Below are 18,053 nucleotides of genomic sequence, written 5' to 3'. Positions count from 1 at the left end.
GCTATGCTCTTTAATATTGTAGGACATACTTTTGTTCTATCATCAATAATTTCCGCAGCGCATGCGATGTAAGATGTTTTGTGGCATTATTTTTACACCTTGGGTTACGTTACTAAAGGTTTAGTAAAGATTCCTTATCTTTTATAGCAATAAATAAATATAGCATATGTTACTCAGGATGAATGTAGCTTTGTAATGGTGGAAAAAAATTTGAAATCGGCACAGTAGTTTTTGAGTTTATTCCTTACAAACATACACACAAAAATACAAATCTTTCCTCTTTATAATATTAGTGAAGATTAAGGCAACTTTTCGATAATCATCTTCCAAAAGTTGCATTCAAATATTTAGGACGTACAAATAAGAAATTTAAAGTAGGATATAGAACTGATTTTTTTTAAACTTTAAATGCATATACAGTGCTGGATAATTCAAGAAAGGGTTATCATTTTTTTTTCAAAAACTATTTTTAATTTTGCTTAGACTTTAAATATTCTCACAATTGTGGTAATGTTGATAGTTGAGTAAAATAAACAAAGAGACAAACCCAAACTAAATCATGTACTATCCAGCAGCATTGCCAATAAAACTAAGAGCCCCTTCGGGTCCCGCCAACATCTTCATTTTTTTTTTTTTGCTCGGCATTGTCATGCCCACGTTATCACGTTACAAAGGAAACTGTTCCTCGCCGATCTGCGCTTAAATAATTCACAGATTAAACTGGAACAGTACATACAATTTTTTTTTTCAAAGTAATTTTTAAGTTACGAAGCTGCTTTCCGCGGCAAAGCAACTTGCCTCACAAAGCAGCACCAGTTGTGCTTGTTACCGAGGCGTCGCTCGCGAAGCGACGAGTGGCGAGTGTTCACCAACTGGACGCCACATGGCAGTTGTCGACAGAGAACAACAGCGGCGGAATGATATCGTCACTTAAAAAAATAAACACCAACCATATGACAATTTTTCTTTTATTTTCAGGAGAGCTTAAATAACTTTATGCGTCACGCTGGAACTGAACCAGAGCAGCGCATTCTGTAGGAAATTTCTGCTAATTCACTCTGCGAAGAAGACGCGGAACGCTTGACGTTTCCACGAAGGAACAAAAAAACTAAATTTAAATAAAAAGTCATTCGGGAAGTGTTGTTCGCTAAGCGACGATGTGTTTCGGAGGAGAAGTGTGACGCCCGCGCCCCGCCACGCGTGAATCAGCGGGCGGGGACCGTACGTGACGTGTTGGCGCGCGGCGGGGCGGGAGGCAGTCTGCCGGCTGGAGCGGAGCGCGCAACTGCTGCCGCGGAGGACGAAGCAGCCCGGACCTCGGCAACCAGCAGCGCAGCGGGCCCTCGCCCAGGTAAGGCGCGCCGAGTCATTCTCCTTTAGGCGCCTTACGGATAAACAACATCATTACAGTGAATGTTTACGATGCGCGCGAGTCATGCCGCAAAATTTTCACAGGAAGAAAAAAAAAAGGTCAATTAGAAAAAATATATATATATATATTTGTGCTTTTAAACCATATACTTAAGTGATTGATACTAAATAATGGTCCATAAAATAAAATAAAAAATATTTATTTATTGTGAATTTTAGTGATATAAATTTAATGTGTTTGTAAACATTTTTTAAGTGATTTTCAATTGTATTTATATCAGTGAGGGAATGTTCCCGTATGTATAATTTATTTAAATGATAAATTATACATAATGAAATCATTATTTAATGATACATTTATAAATTAGAATGAAGCTTCAGCACGTTTATTGATTCTCATTATTAATTAAAATTTAGCTCGAATATTTTACAAGTATAATTAATTTTGTCGCGTGTTTATATCAGTATGGAATACTTAGTATTTATTTATTTTATTTCATTGACTTTATACTTTACCAACTGTATTTATATTATCACCCCAGTCATTTAAATATTTTATTCCTATTTATTATTTGCATGCAAAAAAAAAGTAAGTTTTTTATTACGCCAATCAAGTATAAAATCTAACGCGCGTACATAAGTACACGCAACTATATTTTTTGTACTTTTACAAAAAGATTCCTTTGGAAACCAGGTGCCAAAAAAAATTTGTAATACTACAAGAAAGATAATGTAACTTTGTACAACACATGGCTATGGTTATTTTTGCTTATATGAAATATGTTTTTCAAGATAATACTTAGTATTTTGTTTCAAAAATTGGTGCTTAATTTTATGTTTTAATTAATGTTTCATTCAAGCATTTTTTTCAAACAAAGAATAGATAATCCAATATTACAATTCAATAATTTTATTTTATTTTGTTATATTATGCTTATTAATATGCGCAATTAATACTGGAAAGTTATTCAGAAAACGGTTTACATACAACTTTAACTATTGGAGGTACTGGAACAACACAAAACCCGGGTAAGAATCCGAATCCAGTATTACGGCGGACAAAATATTTGTAGTGATACAATTTTTTTTTTCATGCAAATCTACACACTTACATTAATCTGTAATTTTACATGAATATTGTGTTACATTTACAAAAAGAAGTATTTACCACGGAGTTATGCATAAGTTACCAGCCCTTCACAAACGCCCCAAATAATTCATTACTTTTTTTCTGTTTGGCGGTTTGATATTTCTTTCGACAGTTCCACTGACTTTGACAATTTAGACGCTATAAACGCACGCCCATGCCTCACCCGCTACTCGAAGCCAGACGTCACTTCGAAGGTCGGCTCTATCTGGTTGTAAAAGGTTTTACTTTCATCAACAAACGTTTATATCAAAGTTTTTGGCTAGCACAGGTTTACCTTGCAACCCATACTTAAAACTATTGCATTTTATTTATCTTGCCGGAAGGTCATTTACCCCGACAGTAGTTTTGCGTAGAAGTCGTTACGAAAAATTTTGTAGTGCCTAAAATTTAATCTCCCTAAAACGCTATAATTTTACTTCACTTTCCAGGTCCGTCTTTTTCATAACGTCGTTTTGCCGGACATTGGTTTGCCCAAAAGCTTTTTCTCTTCTAATTCTTGTAACTCATTTAACATCTAAGACTTTCGTTTAACCTAGTAGTAGTTATGCTTAGTAGTCGTTTAGCCTAAAAGTAAATTAGCTTAATATTGCAGCTTAAAAAATAAACATTCGTTTAGCCTAAAAGTCATTATGCATATTGTTATTGTGCCTGAAGTCATTTAGCTAAACAAGCGTGTAACTGAAGTGTCGCTTATTCTAACAGCATTCTGCGTAGTGTAATATAGACTAAAATCGTTTAGTCTAACACTTGTTTAGCTTAATAGTCGTTTATCCTAATAGTTTTAAATCATATTGTTACTGTTCCTAAAGTATTTCAGCCCAATAGTCATTATGCATAATGTTATTATACCTAACAGCTGTTTAGCTTAAACTAACAATCATTATGCACAATGTTATTGTGCCTAAGTCGTTTAGCCTAAAAATATTGTGCCTTAACTCTAGGTAAAATAATCATTGTTGATATGTCCAATCTATTGTTGATATGTACCATCATGATAAGTACATCAAATTTAGTTTAATTAAGATTTATTTCCTTTAACACCGACCTAAGATTGAATACTTGTTTTCTTCTCAGGAACGGTATTGGATGGCACCATCTAATTATATATATATATATATATATATATATATATATATATATATATATATATATATATATATTAATGCGAACAGTTTTATGGGCAGCCCACAAACCACCAGCTTTTTGACTTCCTGAGTACAACTGTGACAGGCTATGCGCGAAGTGCAATGATGCTTCATGTATGGATGGCAATGATATATCAAGATATCGGAAATATTGATGTCTCATGTCAAATTATCGATAGTTTTGTTTCGATATTTATAGACTATTTTATTTTTAGTATCGGTATTTTGTCCCTACAGTATCTAACTGGCATAAAATAACATTTTACACATTTATACGTTCATAATTTGAGGGGAAAAAATATATTATAACAAGTCACTTCTACATCCTTACAGTGTAAATACTGAATAGCAGGCAACATATTGATATGTAGAAATTCATTGAGTAAATATTATTTAAAACACTTTCATTTTACTATTAATATTTTGTAAATTTGGCAAATAAGGTTTTTTATATTAATACCTAAACTTGTGGGTTTTAGGTAATTTCTTTATAAAAGATCAGACATATCAAGAACTTAATGTTACATATTGTTACATAGCAAACACTTCTGCCTGACATTTTAAAAAAATTGCCTTTTTTTGTTTCAACGCATTTTAGCGGACGTTTCTCATCCGCCGATTCTATTTTTTTCTGTAAAATTCCTAGAGATAGCAGTACCATACATAAAAATGGATCCGCCTAAATACACAAAGAAGACACTGCAGTAGGCTCTTGTTTGCTGTGTGGCTTCAAGCGGAGTTAAAGAAAGGGTGTAGCTTGTTTCCTTTGCTTTATAAATTAATAAAAAAGTATTCCTAATGTTATTATAAACTAAATATAACATTAAATTAAATACACACTATACTTACTTGAAAATAAGCAGTATTTTTTACTCTCCTGTAAAGTTACTGGAATGTTAATCATGGGGTATTGTTAGTTAAGCGACGCAATGCTTAAATATTAATTGCATGATAATTAAAAAAAAAAGGGTAAAGTTTCGTCATTTTGATAACACGATGAATCGATATTACCAAACAAGTATTTAATTTTCACTGATACAATTCCAACGATGTATCGATGTGTGCTGCGAACAGCCTCGAAGCCGCGAGGTACCGGTCTGTCGGCAAACAAGCGAGCGCCTCGTCGTTGGGACACCCGGCGCTTTCCCCGACCCGCGTCCATCCCAGCCTCAGCCTTGAGCTAATCGCAATGTCAGCCGACTTGCACAAGCCGCGGAGCACGCTACAGCGGCGGCCGGACTTGCGCCACGCGCTAGGCACGAGGAAAACCTCGAGGGGCGGTGGCTCCGAGACTGCAGCTGTGGTGGATGTAGACATCGGGCGTACGGGCCGGTGGGGGGGGGGGGGGGGGGGGAGAGGACTTGAACGTGCACTTCTTACGGACGCGCGTTAGAAGTTATACTAGGCGTAATAAAAAACTAACTTTAATTATGCATGCAAATAATTTATATAAATAAAATAATAAAAGGACCAGAAGGATATTATAAATTTTGTTTTTAAAGTATGAATTCAATCAAAAAAATTCTAATAAATACCCAGTACTCAAAATTAATATAAACTCACGTATAAAATTAATTATTTCATTTATAAAAAAATTGAGATAAATTTTAATTAGCAATAAAATTCAATAAATATTTTGAATTTATATTCTTATTTATTAATTTTAATTATTTATTAAATCATATTGGAATAATTCATAATGAAAATAAGTTACACGTACAGGAACATATATATATATATATATATGTCTATATATATATATATACACATACACACACACACACACAAAATTACACTTCTTGAAATGGTTTATAAACACATATTAAAACACTAATATCCAGAATAAATAAATGTTTTGAAATATATGGACCAGTATTCGATATCAATCACTAAAGTGTATTATTTAAAGCACTTATGTAATTTTTATTTGTATGCAGCTTTTTTTCATCCTGTTAATATTTCGTTGCGTAGTACGCACATTATTCCAAAAAAAAAAAAACAATTGGTTGTCTGTAAAGTCGGTTTACGGACGATAGTTTAACGTGACAACGTCATAACAAAACATTGATGAAATGATTGATCCAGAAGAAAAGGAAATATCATATTCGGCCTGAGACTGAGCCGTAATAGGTTTTTGCAACCAAACCATTTAGGCATTAAAAATATTATATTCTTTGAGGAAGAATTTTTTTTTTAATTTTTCAATTTTTTTCATGATAAAATCTACCTCTGCATACTTTTATGAATAAAATTGAATCATTTTTGGTTGAATTATCACTATTTTGTATGGATACAAAGGAGTGAAATGAAATGTGCAATTGAATTAATAAATTTACTTTTATTTGCATTCATTAATTTAAATATATTTATTACTTTTGAAATTTTGCGTGCGCCATAAATTATTTTTACAAGTAAAAAAATAGTTTCGCGGCTGCCGGGTTTCGAACCGACAACCTATAGATTAAGAGTGAGGTAGGCTAACCACACGCCTACGAGGCCATACTAAAGCAATAATGTTTTATATATTTATATAAATATTTATAAAAACTTTGTTCACGGTAGGGGTATAATATTAACACGATTTTATAACAAATACGCATCCCAAATACACCAAACTTATTTATAATGTGTTAAAATATTTTTTAAAAACATTGTGCAAAAGATCCCGGGTGTAGGCTAATTTGAATTATTATGTGTAACTGTAAAACACCATTGTTGGTTCAAAACGTATTTGAATTTTCAACATTACTTTTAAATAACCGTACCGATTGTGCTGAAAATCGGTGGACGATCTTTAAATTACATAATATTAATAATTCAAACGACGAAAATATGATTGAAAAGTCAAATCGATGGTTGTTCCAATCGAGTGGAAGAGAGATGCCACGCATGCGTACAATGAGCATGAAGAGAGATGCCGCGCATGCGTACAATGAGCAAACAGAATACATCCGTAGTGGGACATCCGTAGTGGGACACTTTTTTGTGTGTGCAGCCGGCGTTCATCCATTTATTAGACGTTGTCGCGTCAAAAATTCACTCCCTTCATTTTTTCATAACGCGCCATAGGATGTATAACCTCAAAAATGAAATAAACAAAAATACTCACATTATTGTTGGCACTTAAACACTGTCATTTGTAGGTAATTGCAATAGTAGCCGTAGGCGACCCGGCTTCTCACTCGCCCAAAATAACATGCTGCCTTGAGAGGTTGCAATTTTTTTTTCAACTTCCCTATTTCCCCGCGTACGCCACTGGATGTAGACCCTGCAAGCTGCACGGATGAAAGTTTTTGAAAGCTGCTTTTCAAACGGCATCTGAGTCTTTGTTGAAGTTATGGAAACTCGTGTCACTTTCTGAATGCAGTAAGTGTTAACGTTCTCGTAACCAGTGCATTTAAACGTGTTCTCATTCATATCACTCCCTAACATTAAATAGATTAAACCAAATCTAATATTTTTTGGAACTCAATTAGTAAACAAGCCCTCAAAGCTGAATATGGCAGTTATGTGAGCGGCTCGAGAGCTAATGATGGCCTTATGCGTAAAAGACAAGATTGATCTATCGCCTCCTTAATCTATGGTCAGAACCCCAAAGTTTCTCTTCAGGGTTCTTGGACTTGGAGTCATTACAAGGAAACATTTTAATTTTAAAATGTATTTTTATCTCCAGTAAATATTTTAATAATATTTATTTGATAAAATGCTGCAAAATATGTTTTTAACCGAAAACCAATTTTTTTTAGTTTTATTAATCATAATGAATGAAAAAGTTTGTTCAGTATTCAAACAATCTCCTTAGCTGTGTATGTATGTATACATATATGTGTGTGTTTGTGTGTGTAAATTGATAAATTGCTGCATGTAAAGAAAACTTGTACCTTCCAAAATGAAAAAAAAAACTAAAGAAATAAGTGTAAGCATTGAGCATGCTTACATGATTGATTTTATTTGTTTAATTAATTTATCTCTTATATTTATTATTGACATAACGATCTCTGTTCTAAGACTGTGAGCTTCCGAGACGACTAACGGTATAACGATCTGTAGCAACGTGTGTTGAATGACCTGTCTTCATAAGCCTTTACTTTTTCCCCCGACACCTCCATATATCATACAAGTGCCTCGCACTAGGGCACAACCTCATATGGCTGCGTATGTGACTCATTATGTATTGCATAACATTTGTTACTAACTTATAAATTCTTTTAATTGTAATCATTTCAGATCAACCTTCAAAATTCAATCAAATCTTGATTCCCGAGCTATTTTATCAAGAAGTATTTATTTAATTTAAATCTTTAGTTACAATATGAGTAATAGTGTTTATGGTGCTTTTAATTTTTAATTAATATTAATAGCAATCGGTCACAATTGTTTTAATCTTACCAAATATTAAATCTAATTTTATTTATTTTCAAAGTGCCCATATATTTACCCCTTTCATCACTATAGGTCATAGTCCACATATATTATATGTATTATAATTCTAACGCCATCTCTACAGATTTGGCATGCAATCAAATATTTGACTTAGAGATTTGATATTCCACATTAATTAGAAAAACTTTAAGAAACGCTGTAGTAACAGAAACATAATATCCTTTTTGGCGCTTAATTTAACACGTTAACTTAAAAAAAATTAAGATTTTCTTGTGGAAAATCACTGGATGAATAAGGCCAAAAATTAGCCTATGAATTAAGGGCAGTATATGGGGAACAGGTTTGAGAGGCACTTATGTAAGTATAGCGATGCTTTATGTAAGAAAGCAAGCACGTGGAACCTGTATGTATCTGGAACGCTTGAAACATGCACAGGCACGACACCTGTAGATGAATAATAAGATAAATAATAAGATAATAATAAGCGTAAACCACTGATACAATAATTAATGAATTTATACATCAGGGCTTTCACTTCTTCTGAAATTGATGTGTCAATGTGGTTTATAAAATATTTGCAAAACTTTTGTTATTAAATTGCGGCTTATTTTCTAAACATGAGCAAGTTTTGCTCCAAATTTTTACTTTCTCTTCTCACCAAGAAAACGACACATAATCCCCCCTCCCTCCCCAGACACTACTAAACAGCCATGCAACAGGCCAACAGAATAAAATATATTTCTTGGCTAGCTCACCTCTTATTTCAGTGTAGAATTATTCTCTACGGATCGGGATATGATATGCGATGGTGTTTACATGCAACACACTAGTTCAAACAAGACACTTATTGACACACTGAACGAGCTACTGAGCATAAATTATGAGATTTAGTTCATGCTACCTGGATACTCCTGCGTTCTGTACCTCGCAATGTCGTCCACACGACCGTATTTGTCGACCAACTGTGAACACAATTATGATATGATAGGCCTCAAAAGCACTATCACATCCACTCAATAACAATTCATACATGAAAGTGGGGCTTAAAATTCTAAGTAGGCATTTACTCAAATGCATAAGTTACTATAAGTGATACCTTGTCTTTCTGTTAGCATAGACAGTTGAAATATTAGCGAGAACTGTAAAACAACGCTCAATTAAGTAATGGCTATTTACAACTGCCCTTTAGACACAGCTCACAAACATTCTCAAAAAAACTCGTTTTTAAATTATTGACCAACGTTTCAAATGATTAATTCCTTAGCTTGCGTGCTAGTGTAAACACCGCCGGGTACACGGTAACTATCTCCATCGGCACTGCCTTGTTTTGTGGTCACCTGCCAGCAATTGCCGGCCTCACTCCGGAACTTATTAGTTCAATAATCCATACAACTCACCGTCCTAGCTCGCCGCGGCTACGGAAAGCGAGAAAGTGCCTGACCTCCACGTGACGTCAGCACCAGGACGACTTGCCGTCCTCGTCGTAGCTCAAAGACACCAACCAGCCTCTCGCACCGGGACTCAAACCAACCCCGCGCGATGCCGCGATGACTCGTCACCTCGTAGTCATCGACGTCTCCCTCTCGGCCTGCTGACTATCCGAGCCAGTGCCGCTCGCTGTGGGCGGACTGTAGCATCCCATCGTCTGTCGTCGTGCTCAGGACTCCTTGGGTGGTCGTCGACTCGTCTGTTTGCAGTCACTCGTCTCTTGGGTTACTCGCACTCCCTAAGCGAGTGACGCTCACTTAAGTAGTATATAATAGGGCATCCGGAAACAGGCTTCAGGCTGTGGTGGTGGTGTCGGTGTCCGCCATCTTGGATTTGTGACGTCACGGCGGCAAAAATTCCTCAAAATTCCTCAAAATTGACTCAAAATGACTCAAAATTTCCCGTTTAAAGAAAAAATTTCCCGTTTTCGAGGGAAAAATTCCCGTTTCGAGGGAAAATTTCCCGTTTTATTCCTAAAAAATCCCACCGGCTAGAAATGTCCTGATAGAGGCTTAAGCATCCTTAACTCAAGCCTCAGTTAAGCCTCTATCAGGATGTGACCTTGACCTTGGACCTTGACCCCGACGGCCATCTTGAATCCACCATCTTGGATGACGTCATTTCGTTTTCTCGAACATTCCGCCATTTTGAATTATGACGTCATCGTTGCAATTTCCATTACGGCCGCCATCTTTAAATTTACTATCCGATTTTAATGAAAAAAATTTAAAAATTATAAAAAAATTAAATAAAAAAATTTTTAATAAAATATTTAAAAAACAAACATTTACGACACGGAGCTCGAAGTCCTCGGTTCAAACCTGACGAGTGCAAAAAAAAATAAAAATGGCGACCGATCCTTACCCCCGCGGTGGCTGCAGGCATACTGACTCCCTCCACTTTTTTTTTCAAAGAATATATATATATCGTCAGGTAGTATGACGTCATGTCCGCCATCTTGTCCTCGTCTGCTGGAAGCCATCATCAGTGTATCGTCGGCGAGAGTGCGCTGACGCCATGTTAGTTTAATTCTTATCCGCTAGAGTGCAGTAATCATTTATTATTGCTGTGACACCCGACATATTGTCATTTGGCCGCCATCTTGAAAATCCGTAATTATTTAGCTAGAAATTCGGGAAAAATTCCAAAATTCATTAAATAAATTTGTAATCTATATACTGATTGATTAGGTCGACTAAGGTCCTTGGTACGATATAGGACGATGCAAAAAAAAAGGAAATATAACATCAATTTAACATAATAGTAACAGGTTCGAGGAATTAAACACCACAAGTTCTTTTACAAACATAATATTTATTACATAATTTCTATTCTACTACAGGATCATTTGCGAAAGCCAGCAATCTTATAATCATTTAGTTCCGCAGCGGTGTGAAATGACTAATTCTTATCTCCAATCGGTTTATACTAGACAGAGTCCAGCCAGAACCTTTACAGACATAGTCCACCTCTTCTTGACAGAGTTTCTGGATACCGTTTTTAACAGTTTGCTTCACATCGTTAGAACTGTAAATTACTGCAGCCGATGTCTTGAATGCACACTTCTTCACTTTGTCATCGAACGGATATGGCTTTCCATATATACAGTCCAACCACAAGTTATATTTCAAAGGTCCGTTTGTTGCTACATCATCAGTAAGCTGATTGATTATCTTCTGTCTGATATCGTCAAGAAAATTACAAATGTCTTTCGACTCACCTAACGTATTTAAATAATAGTAGTCCTTCAATGTTCCACGAAATGCAGACTGCGCCAAGTAGAAACCATTATCGTTCACTTGTAATGCGCCGAACACAGTCTTAGGTTTATTTTCCTATTCAGACGTCATACCAATCGGTTGCTGCACATCGGTTTTCTTGCTTGTACGCTCACGAGCCTTCAACCTAAACCGAGGAGTCGAAATTTCTGCAGGTAGTTCAGCAGTAGGCACACGGACTTCACCTTTACAGTTTTTCGCATGTCGTCGCAAATTATCAATTCTAGTAAACCATTCATGACACTCATCACATCGAAACTTCATGCGAGATGGATTCTTCGTGCATTTGCTCCGCTCATGTCTTCGTGCATCATGAGCAAATGCGAACGACGTATCACAGTAGCTGCAAGGATACCGTGGTGATGAAGACGAACCTTTCAGACCCGATCCAGATACTGACGTTGCCGCAGTAGTACTATTTCCAGGCATTCTCTTATGCACATCGATGCATCGTTGTTGCGACGAAACCTTTACTTTCTGCCGCACAGCAGGACCTTTGCATGCCTTCATGTGCGTTTTCATATTATCTTTTCTGGCAAACTGCTTATGACATTTCTTACAAACAAACATTTTACGATATAGGTTCTTGACACATTCGCTCCTCTCGTGTCGCCGAGCATTGCTATTGTTTGAGAAAATCTTGTCGCAGTAACAGCACCGATGTTCGTTAGTTGTTGTCGATTCGGCATCCATTGAAGTCTCCATTGATGGCGAACCAGCGTTCGCCGAGTTTCCCTGTGCAGCCAGCACTAGCGGCATTAAAGTCTCTTCTGCTGGCGGTACCACGTCTGTTGAAGTCTCCTCCAGTGTTGACATCGACGTTGCCAACGGGATCTGCTCCACCATCGTCGACGCTGACGTCAAGGTTCCCGCAGTCGATGGTACAACCTCCATCGAGTTCGTCGTTAAAGTCGGTAAAGATGCCATCGAGTTCGCAAGAACAGGTAATTACGTGATTAATGCACCAGAAGAAACAAACTAGGTGATCCTTACACTGACGACGTCAGTAACAAACTGAGCGACCTGCTGTCTAGGACTCACTTATATACATGCACCGTATGGAATAATACGCTAGTCAAATCGAGAACCATTTACAATAATACTAGAGTCAAAACAACATTAAAAATAGAAGGACCATCAACGAAAAGGCAGCACATTTGGAAGCACCGACAACGAAAAGGCAGCACATTTGGAAGCACCGACAATGAAAAGGCAGCACATTTGGAAGCACCGCCAACGAAAAGGCAGCACATTTTGGATGCACCATCGAATAAGGAAGCACCGACAACGAAAATGCAGCACATTTGGAAGCACCGCCAACGAAAAGGCAACACATTTTGGATGCACCATCGAATAAGGAAGCACCGACAACGTAAAGGCAGCACATTTGGAAGCACCGACAACGTAAAGGCAGCACATTTGGAAGCACCGACAACGAAAAGGCAGCACATTTGGAAGCACCGACAACGTAAAGGCAGCACATTTGGAAGCACCGACAACGAAAAGGCAGCACATTTGGAAGCACCGACAACGAAAAGGCAGCACATTTGGAAGCACCGACAACGAAAAGGCAGCACATTTGGAAGCACCGACAACGTAAAGGCAACACATTTGGAAGCACCGACAACGAAAAGGCAGCACATTTGGAAGCACCGACAACGAAAAGGCAGCACATTTGGAAGCACCGACAACGAAAAGGCAGCACATTTGGAAGCACCGACAACGTAAAGGCAGCACATTTGGAAGCACCGACAACGTAAAGGCAGCACATTTGGAAGCACCGACAACGAAAAGGCAGCACATTTGGAAGCACCGACAACGAAAAGGCAGCACATTTGGAAGCACCGACAACGAAAAGGCAGCACATTTGGAAGCACCGACAACGTAAAGGCAACACATTTCGAAGCACCGACAACGAAAAGGCAGCACATTTGGAAGCACCGACAACGAAAAGGCAGCACATTTGGAAGCACCGACAACGAAAAGGCAGCACATTTGGAAGCACCGCCAACGAAAAGGCAGCACATTTTTGATGCATCATCGAATAAGGAAGCACATTTGGAAGCTCCATCAACTAAAAAAGGCAAAAAGGAAGCACAAGTTACGAGATCTAAGTCTTAGTAAGAAATCATAATACAAGAAATAAAAACATTACATTCTTATAATTTAAATTATTTATTTTATTGCTTTACATTATACAAATGCAAGTAAAACAAGTCATTATTGTATGTAGCCAGCATTCCTCAGTTCCTTGAGTATGAAGGATATTTCTTTGATGCACGAATAGTTTCCTGCACAAAGCGAACCATGTAGAAGTCTTAGCCGGTCAACCAATATGTTTGGATCTTTCCATGATGTGTAATCATTCTCTTCTACCACCATCTTCCTTGCACCTTTATAATAAATATTATGATCTCTGGTGTCTTCCGTTTTACCACCAACCTCAGGGTAACTTTCATGTTTGACACGGTGATCATCACAAGCTTGATCAGATTTATTTAATATATCACGTCGTTTCCATCGTTTCGGTCTCAGGACACCACCACATTCTTCGATCTTGGCAGCTTTAGGTGCTTCATCATAGTCTATGTCTTTGTCAACAGCCTCGGAGTCACTGTAACAATCACCGTAGAAGGAATCGTCTTCACCCAATTTACCGTAATAATTCGATGTTGATGATGTTGAAGTGTCTTCATCGTCTTCATGCTTCCTTTTTAGGAGTCCATCATTTTTACAAAGTAGGAAAGATCTACTTGAATTCGGCTGGAATATATTCTCACTTTTCACGTTAAGGATTCTTCCATTGTCTTCATTCTTCCGTAAATCATCAACCTTCTTCAATTTAAGTTCTTTGTCGAGATCGGAAGAGCCAAGAAAATTATTGTCGTAATGCAGATCACTCTTCCTTAGGCTAGTAGATTCATCGTTGTCCTCTAGCTTGTACACAAGCTTGGCGCTACAAGTTCTGCCATGTCTTTTTAGGCTCTCTCTCCGCGTAAACGACTTGCTACATCGAACACAACTTATCATATTGTGCAGGGGATTTTTAACACAGTCATTCTTCTCGTGTTGTCTTTTATTCTTTCTCAAGATAAACTCTTTACTGCAAAACTTACACCTATGTTCTTTCGATACAGCGTCAGATCCCAAATCGGAAAGCATATTAGTTACTGAGACTAATGCCAGATACCAATTGAGTGTTTTAAATTAGATTAAATACTTAAATAGAAATTTTTTAATATTTCATCAGCGAGAATTAATATATCTCATGAAAAAGTACTTTACGCATGTAGTTCTGCTTTTCAACAACAGATGTCGCCACATGTTGCTTGCAGGTAAATAATATTTAGTTCTTTTATGCGGGATGCGGGATGCTCACTAACGATCGCAAAAGAAGGATGGCTTCGCTAGACTCCAAGGAAAAGGAAGTTCGTCTTGCATGTTTGTGCTCCACAGATGTCTCATGGCGTAATATTAATTTGACTGAGTAATGATATTTGTTAATTCCACCTGATAAAAATATTGCAAGTTTTGATTTAGTAGCAGAAATTATCGAATTAAATGTAACTCCAAATAAAATGACATGTCTCATTAGACCAAAAAAAATCCACGCAGAGAGCGGTTTCTCAGAATAGTCAGAAACACTTGAAGAAACCACAGGAATGATTGCAAGAACACGGGAAAAACCATCAAAATATTGTCAAGAATAATCAGGAGCACACAGAGAAAACCACCATAATATTAACAATAATAATCGGAAGCACACGGAGAAAACCATCATAATATTGACCAGATTAATCGGAAGCACACAGAGAAAACCACCACATGTTTTCTTTGATATCATAAAATTACAAGAAAAAATTTTAAAAATAAAAATAAATTAATAAAAAAATTAAAAAAATAAAAAAATGCATAAACAGTTTCTGCTAGCTTGTAAACTTATCATTGTTGAGCAAAGATAGAGTTCTTGTACAAGCCAGAAATTTATGCATTTTTTATTTTTTTTAATTTTTTTATTAATTTATTTTTATTTTTAAATATTTTTTCTTGTAATTTTATGATATCAAAGAAAACATGTGGTGGTTTTCTCTGTGTGCTTCCGATTAATCTGGTCAATATTATGATGGTTTTCTCCGTGTGCTTCCGATTATTATTGTTAATATTATGGTGGTTTTCTCTGTGTGCTCCTGATTATTCTTGACAATATTTTGATGGTTTTTCCCGTGTTCTTGCAATCATTCCTGTGGTTTCTTCAAGTGTTTCTGACTATTCTGAGAAACCGCTCTCTGCATGGATTTTTTTTGGTCTAATGAGACATGTCATTTTATTTGGAGTTACATTTAATTCGATAATTTCTGCTACTAAATCAAACTTGCAATATTTTTATCAGGTGGAATTAACAAATATCATTACTCAGTCAAATTAATATTACGCCATGAGACATCTGTGGAGCACCAACATGCAAGACGAACTTCCTTTTCCTTGGAGTCTAGCGAAGCCATCCTTCTTTTGCGATCGTTAGTGAGCATCCCGCATCCCGCATAAAAGAACTAAATATTATTTACCTGCAAGCAACATGTGGCGACATCTGTTGTTGAAAAGCAGAACTACATGCGTAAAGTACTTTTTCATGAGATATATTAATTCTCGCTGATGAAATATTAAAAAATTTCTATTTAAGTATTTAATCTAATTTAAAACACTCAATTGGTATCTGGCATTAGTCTCAGTAACTAATATGCTTTCCGATTTGGGATCTGACGCTGTATCGAAAGAACATAGGTGTAAGTTTTGCAGTAAAGAGTTTATCTTGAGAAAGAATAAAAGACAACACGTGAAGAATGACTGTGTTAAAAATCCCCTGCGCAATATGATAAGTTGTGTTCGATGTAGCAAGTCGTTTACGCGGAGAGAGAGCCTAAAAAGACATGGCAGAACTTGTAGCGCCAAGCTTGTGTACAAGCTAGAGGACAACGATGAATCTACTAGCCTAAGGAAGAGTGATCTGCATTACGACAATAATTTTCTTGGCTCTTCCGATCTCGACAAAGAACTTAAATTGAAGAAGGTTGATGATTTACGGAAGAATGAAGACAATGGAAGAATCCTTAACGTGAAAAGTGAGAATATATTCCAGCCGAATTCAAGTAGATCTTTCCTACTTTGTAAAAATGATGGACTCCTAAAAAGGAAGCATGAAGACGATGAAGACACTTCAACATCATCAACATCGAATTATTACGGTAAATTGGGTGAAGACGATTCCTTCTACGGTGATTGTTACAGTGACTCTGAGGCTGTTGACAAAGACATAGACTATGATGAAGCACCTAAAGCTGCCAAGATCGAAGAATGTGGTGGTGTCCTGAGACCGAAACGATGGAAACGACGTGATATATTAAATAAATCTGATCAAGCTTGTGATGATCACCGTCTCAAACATGAAAGTTACCCTGAGGTTGGTGGTAAAACGGAAGACACCAGAGATCATAATATTTATTATAAAGGTGCAAGGAAGATGGTGGTAGAAGAGAATGATTACACATCATGGAAAGATCCAAACATATTGGTTGACCGGCTAAGACTTCTACATGGTTCGCTTTGTGCAGGAAACTATTCGTGCATCAAAGAAATATCCTTCATACTCAAGGAACTGAGGAATGCTGGCTACATACAATAATGACTTGTTTTACTTGCATTTGTATAATGTAAAGCAATAAAATAAATAATTTAAATTATAAGAATGTAATGTTTTTATTTCTTGTATTATGATTTCTTACTAAGACTTAGATCTCGTAACTTGTGCTTCCTTTTTGCCTTTTTTAGTTGATGGAGCTTCCAAATGTGCTTCCTTATTCGATGATGCATCCAAAATGTGCTGCCTTTTCGTTGGCGGTGCTTCCAAATGTGCTGCCTTTTCGTTGTCGGTGCTTCCAAATGTGCTGCCTTTTCGTTGTCGGTGCTTCCAAATGTGCTGCCTTTTCGTTGTCGGTGCTTCCAAATGTGTTGCCTTTACGTTGTCGGTGCTTCCAAATGTGCTGCCTTTTCGTTGTCGGTGCTTCCAAATGTGCTGCCTTTTCGTTGTCGGTGCTTCCAAATGTGCTGCCTTTACGTTGTCGGTGCTTCCAAATGTGCTGCCTTTACGTTGTCGATGCTTCCAAATGTGCTGCCTTTTCGTTGTCGGTGCTTCCAAATGTGCTGCCTTTTCGTTGTCGGTGCTTCCAAATGTGCTGCCTTTTCGTTGTCGGTGCTTCCAAATGTGCTGCCTTTACGTTGTCGGTGCTTCCAAATGTGCTGCCTTTTCGTTGTCGGTGCTTCCAAATGTGCTGCCTTTACGTTGTCGGTGCTTCCAAATGTGCTGCCTTTACGTTGTCGGTGCTTCCTTATTCGATGGTGCATCCAAAATGTGCTGCCTTTTCGTTGGCGGTGCTTCCAAATGTGCTGCCTTTTCGTTGTCGGTGCTTCCTTATTCGATGGTGCATCCAAAATGTGCTGCCTTTTCGTTGGCGGTGCTTCCAAATGTGCTGCCTTTTCGTTGTCGGTGCTTCCAAATGTGCTGCCTTTTCGTTGATGGTCCTTCTATTTTTAATGTTGTTTTGACTCTAGTATTATTGTAAATGGTTCTCGATTTGACTAGCGTATTATTCCATATGGTGCATGTATATAAGTGAGTCCTAGACAGCAGGTCGCTCAGTTTGTTACTGACGTCGTCGGTGTAAGGATCACCTAGTTTGTTTC

General features: G+C 37.1%; 1 protein-coding gene across 1 annotated transcript in view; it reads left to right on the top strand.

The window, feature by feature from the left end:
- The first annotated feature begins 1,149 nt into the window (after window positions 1–1,149).
- The window catches only part of LOC134538522 (ATP-binding cassette sub-family C member 4-like), a 91,729-nt gene continuing 74,825 nt past the window's right edge, over window positions 1,150–18,053 (top strand). Inside the window, exon 1 of the mRNA XM_063379917.1 lies at window positions 1,150–1,351. The gene's annotated coding sequence lies outside the window, so the exon portion shown is untranslated. The remainder of the gene's footprint in view (window positions 1,352–18,053) is intronic.

This window comes from Bacillus rossius, chromosome 1 (assembly GCF_032445375.1).
Source record: "Bacillus rossius redtenbacheri isolate Brsri chromosome 1, Brsri_v3, whole genome shotgun sequence".
NCBI classification, from domain to species: Eukaryota; Metazoa; Arthropoda; class Insecta; order Phasmatodea; family Bacillidae; genus Bacillus; species Bacillus rossius.
Note: the sequence above shows the minus strand (reverse complement) of the source record. Positions and strands in the feature narration are given on the sequence as shown.